Source organism: Callithrix jacchus, chromosome 10, assembly GCF_049354715.1.
Source record: "Callithrix jacchus isolate 240 chromosome 10, calJac240_pri, whole genome shotgun sequence".
Taxonomy (NCBI): Eukaryota; Metazoa; Chordata; class Mammalia; order Primates; family Cebidae; genus Callithrix; species Callithrix jacchus.
Window position 1 is genome coordinate 2774641 of NC_133511.1, and position 6000 is coordinate 2780640.

Here is a 6000-nt window from a genome sequence, read left to right on the forward strand (position 1 = left end):
ACACACCCTCTCCTCACACCACACACCCACTCCTCACACCACACACCCTCTCCTCACACCACCTACCAGCTCCTCACACTACACACCCTCTCCTCACACCACACACCCGTGCCTCACACCACACACCCTCTCCTCACACCACACATCTGCTCCTCACACCACACACCCTCTCCTCACTCCACACATCTGCACCTCACACCACACACCCTCTCCTCACACCACACACCCGCTCCTCACACCACACACTCACTCCTCACACCACACACCCACTCCTCAGTCCACATACCCACTTCTCCCACCACCCACCCACTTCTCACACCACCCACCTACTTCTCCCTCCACACACCCACACCTCATGCCACCCACCTACTCCTCACACAACACACCCGTGCCTCACACCACACATCTGCTCCTCACTCCACATACCCGCTCCTCATACCACACACCCAATCCTCATACCACCCACCCGTTCCTCACACCACCCACCCACAACTCACACCACCCACCTGCAACTCACACCACACACCCACTCCTCACACTATACACCTGCTCCTCCTCACACCACACACCCGCTCGTCACTCCACACACCTGCACCTCACACCACACACCCTCTCCTCACACCACACACCCACTCCTCACACCACACACCCACTCCTCACACCACCTACCAGCTCCTCACACCACACACCCTCTCCTCACACCACACACCCATGCCTCACACCACACACCCTCTCCTCACACCACACATCTGCTCCTCACACCACACACCCTCTCCTCACTCCACACATCTGCACCTCACACCACACACCCTCTCCTCACACTACACACCCACTCCTCACACCACACACCCACTCCTCATACAACCTACCAGCTCCTCACACCACTCACCTCCTCCTCACACCACACACCTGGCTCCCATTGCCCTTGGAGCTCAGCCAGCTGTCACCCACAAAGACCTATGGGCGTCTGTGAGAAGTCATATGAATAAACTCTGCCTCACATTTATATAGTTTCCAGTAGATTCTGTTCTCGCTTCTCTTGATCAATGGTTTGATTTTATTTTTTAACCTAAAGTATCAGAAAGACATCACATATGCCCTTTGGTGACATTGGCTCGTCTAGGGCAGTGGATGAGTTTTCTGCAGCTGCTGAAACATTAACAAAGGTCCAATGGCTGAAAATGAGACAAATTCATTGCCTTATTATAATTCTACAGGTCATTATAAAGTCTGGTTAAGGTTCTCACTGGGCTAAAATCAGTATATTAGAGGAGCTATAGAGGAGATTCAGTTGCCTTGTTGTTTCCAGCTTCTAGAGGCTACTGCATTCCTTGGCCTGTATTTCCACCTCTGCCATCTTCTTCTTCTTCTTTTTTTTTTTTGTGCTGTGGAGATGCAATACAGGCAAGGCGGCCAGCTGTGTGTGTGTGTGGGTGTCATTGTTCATGGAGTCAACCTCCCTGCTCTTTTTTTTTTTTTTTTTTAGAAAAAATGAGTGAAGGAGAGGAAGAAAGAGGAAGAAAAAGAGGGAGAGAAAACGGGAATGTAGCTTTATTCTAAAAATGGGTGTTAATAATGGCAGATCAATATTTTGAGTATTTAAGGTGGAGAATGTATATTTTGTGTATTTAAAGTGGAGAGCTCTATAAATATTTATGGCGTTTACTTGTTCTGGATCTGAGTTCCAGTCCTGGATATCCTTATTAATTTTCTGTCTCGTTGAGTCTAAATCTCTTTATGGGTCGTATGTATCTGGGTTTTAGGATCGGTAGCTCTTATTGTTGCATTGATCCTTTTACCACTATATCTTTGTTGCTTTGAAATCTATTTTATCAAATGCGAGAATTGCAACTCCTGCTTTTTATTTATTTATTTATTTTTGCTCTCCATTTGGTTGGTAACACCTCTGCCATCTTCAAAACCAGCAATATTACTTCTCTCTAACCCTTCTTCCATCTTCATGTCTCTCCCCGATCACAGCTGGGGAAGGGTCTCCACTTTTCAGGACCCAGGTGATTTGATTGGACCCATTGAGATAATCGTAATCTCCCGTCTCAAGGTCCGTAACCCAAATCACACCTGTAAAGCCTCTTTGGCCATGTAAGCTAACATGTTCATGGCCCAGGGTGTGGGCATTTTGGGGGCCATTAATCTTTCTATTATAGGCAATAATTCTTGGTGGGAAGAGATGTGGGTAGTGAGTAAATATGTAGACTGACCGCACAGGGAGGGGCACTTTGGGATCTGTGGTCTGCATGTGGTTTGGAAAGTCCTGCACCCACCTTGCTCTCCATTTTGAATTTCAATGCCAAGAATTTATCATGTGAGCATTTAGTGAATACTCACTATAAGTGACATACTGTAGTGTAGTCAGGGCTCTCGCAAGTCACTTTCATGTTCACTTCCTAGGTATTACGTCTTTTTAAAGCAATACAGAAATGGAGAATCAGAGAAGTTAAGTGAATTATTTGAGATCACACGCTAGCAGGTGTGCAACGTGTGGCAGAATTTGGGAATCCAAGTTTGGTTTAACTCCAAGGCTCTTTCTGTTCAATCTCAACAAAGTCTACTGGAGTTGACCTTCTGCCTGAGCAGCTTCTTTAGTTTAAGGGTCAGATTAAGGTCATTACAGAAATATTCTGACTCTTTCTTCCCCCACATTCTACAGATGTGGTTGGCTCATGCATGAGGACAGAACATCAGAGGAACCTGAAGTGACAAGCTCGAGGTGATCTCAGACAGACGGTTTCTCTTTGGCATGGGGAGTGGAAGTCTGAAGACCTGGGTTTGACCCCACTCTACCATTGACTTGACCTTGCACAAGTTCCTTCATCTCTCTGTGTGTTGATTTCACATCCCTAACTGGCCACTTATTGCTGTGGGGCCCTAGACACACCTCACTTCACATCCCCAAGTTTCAATTCCTTCTGTGTAAAATTCTACCAATAGCACCTACATCATAGGAATGTTGTGAAGATTAAATATGGATGAATAGAAAGTGTTTAACACACAGTCTGGAACAGATGGGAAAATAACAGATAAGAATTATAGTTCTATGGCAGTTAGATACAAAAACCTCACAGGATAGGAGCGCTTCCTATAGTGCTATATTGTTTTATGCTCTTATTTCAAAGCCATGGGGTTTAAAGAGGCAATGCATGAAAAGCAATATAGAAAGTGTTGTTCAAATGATTTACTTTATTTTAAAAATCACGTATTTTTAAATAGTCTAGTAATACAAAAATGCATGCTTATTAAAAAAAATAATTTCAAACTATCAGAAGTATGGAAAGCGAATGCGAAGCTTTCTAATCCCCTTTCCCCCTACTTCACTCCCCTCTTCTAGAGGTGACCAGTGTTAATATTTTGAAATGTCTCTGTTCAGATATTTTTCTATGTCTTAATGCTCCCAGAGTAGGCTGGTATAGAGCAGAGGCAAGCAGCAGCCTTCAGTGCAGTCATGGAAGACTGAGACCTGTCACTCCTAGCCACGCTAGTGGCCATGATTCGCCCATAAAACCAGCAGAGGGCACCAAAGTCCACTGGGGTATTAAGAGGGTGACCTGTGGTCAGATGAAGTCTTCTTTGAAATAGAATGTAAGATGAATAGATGACGTTTATCTCATTTAGTAAGGATGAGCCCAGGGTTTGAACTAGGCAGGTTAGTGGGAGAACTGGACATTATATAGTTTGCTTCAGGTGAGAATACAGAATGAGAAACTCCCCTGTGGTCACAATGTTCCTAAGCACCCGACTTTGTCCTCCATTAACCGATATTGATACCATGTTGTGGGTAGCAGTTTTAGCTCACTTGACAGGGCCATCACATTCTACGTGTCAGTTCACCAACAATGGCCATCCAGGCTGCGGCTGGCTTCCTGCTCTCACAAGCAGTTCTGTAATGGCTGCCCTCCTACAAGTCTCCTAGGGACCACAGTCAGAATGAACACTTACAAGAGGGACTACTGGTGTCAGAATATAGGTATTCTTATAATACAGCCACACTTTACTTCACAATGGTTGCACCAGTTAACGATTCTGCCTCCTGCGAATAAGGGTTCCTATTACTTGTGTTTTTATCAGCATTTAACATAATCCGAACTTCTAATTTCTGCCACTTTTGGTAGGTATAAGTTGGTATCTTTTTTACATTGATATTTCCTTGATTACTACTGGATATCTCTTTATATGCTATCGGCTACCCGGATTTTCCCTTCTGCTAACAGCCAATTTATTTCCATGCCTGCATTTCTACTGGATTTCTTGTCTTTTTCATGTTGATTTAAAAGAATTTCTTCTCTGAACCACCTATTAATCTTTCCTTAGTTTCATATGTTGCAAACACGTTCTCTGTTTCTCATTTAATATAGTCCTTTAATTTTAATACAATCAAACCTATCAGCTTTGCTCCTTATGATTTATGCGTTTTTTGGTGTCGAGACTTTTCCCCACATTATGAGAGTCAAAATATTCTATGTAATCTGTTCAATTAGTTTTACCTTTCATATTGAAGACTAGTTGATTCAAAGTATAATTTTGTGCACTGTCTGCATCAGACAGAACAAGCTAAATTATATTTTGATAACAGGCCCTGCATCCGTTAGTCACATAAGGCAGCTCAAATTTTTTTTTTTCTTATTATTTTATTGCATTTTAGGTTTTGGGGTACATGTGCAGAGCATGCAATACAGTTGCATAGGTACACACATGGCAGTGTGTTCTGTTTGCTTTCACCCCTTCACCCACATTTGGCATTTCTCCCCAGGCTATCCCTCCCCACCTCCCCCTCCCACTGGCCCTCCCCTTTTCCCCCCAGTAGACCCCAGTGTTTAGTACTCCCCTCTCTGTGTCCATGTGTTCTCATTTTTCATCACCCGCCTATGAGTGAGAATATGCGGTGTTTCATTTTCTGTTCTTGTGTCAGTTTGCTGAGAATGATGTTCTCCAGATTCATCCATGTCCCTACAAACGACACGAACTCATCATTTCTCCTTGCTGCATAATATTCCATGGTGTATATGTGCCACATTTTCCCAATCCAGTCTATCATCAATGGGCATTTGGGTTGATTCCAGGTCTTTGCTATTGTAAACAGTGCTGTAATAAACATTCGTGTACATGTGTCCTTATAGTAGAACGATTTATAGTCTTTTGGATATATACCCAGTAATGGGATTGCTGGGTCAAATGGAATTTCTATTTCTAAGGCCTTGAGGAATCGCCACACTGTCTTCCACAATGATTGAACTAATTAACACTCCCACCAACAGTGTAAAAGTGTTCCTTTTTCTCCACATCCTCTCCAGCATCTGTTGTCTCCAGATTTTTTAATGATCTCCATTCTAACTGGCGTGAGATGGTATCTCAATGTGGTTTTGATTTGCATCTCTCTGATGACCAGTGACGATGAGCATTTTTTCATATGATTGTTGGCCTCATATATGGCAACTCAAATTTACTCCTGCCTGTGCAACATGTCAGTTCTGCTTTGACAGAGGACACTGTGTATGGCAGGGACCCAGTTTCACAGATCTCCAGAGGAGCCGTCATCTTGAATTCTCTCTGTTGCCATGTTGGCTGAAAAAAGATTTCTAAAGGGTTTTTCACTGGCAATTAAATGTTCCAGCCCAGAACCAGGCACAAGTCATAGTCCAGAGCTAGTCCTGCGGTCCCATCCCACTGCAAGGAGGCTAGGGAGTAAAATCCTTCCATCTTTATTTTTCCATGTAGTGCCTCCAAACAATTATTTGATGATTCGTTCTTGTTCTCCTAATTCGCAGTACCAGCTCTATCATACCAAAAACATGTTCCTGGACTTGCCCTTAGTACCATTAGCTTCATGTTTATGCTCCTGCTTAAGTGTTGCACCACCGGTGTGCAGAGGTTTTGTAAAATGTCTTAATGTCTAGTGGGAATCTCTCCTTCTTTGTTCTTTGTCAAAATTCTTAGTTCCTTGTGTGTATTTTTTTTTTTAATAAAAGCTTTGAAATCAACTTGTTC

General features: G+C 43.4%; 1 long non-coding RNA gene across 1 annotated transcript in view; it reads left to right on the plus strand.

Annotated features, from left to right (window-relative positions):
* Window positions 1-4840, plus strand: part of LOC103795993 (uncharacterized) — a 59098-nt gene extending 54258 nt beyond the window's left edge. Inside the window, exon 3 of the long non-coding RNA XR_013522965.1 lies at window positions 2669-4840. This is a non-coding gene — a long non-coding RNA (uncharacterized LOC103795993). The remainder of the gene's footprint in view (window positions 1-2668) is intronic.
* Window positions 4841-6000: the final 1160 nt, after the last annotated feature.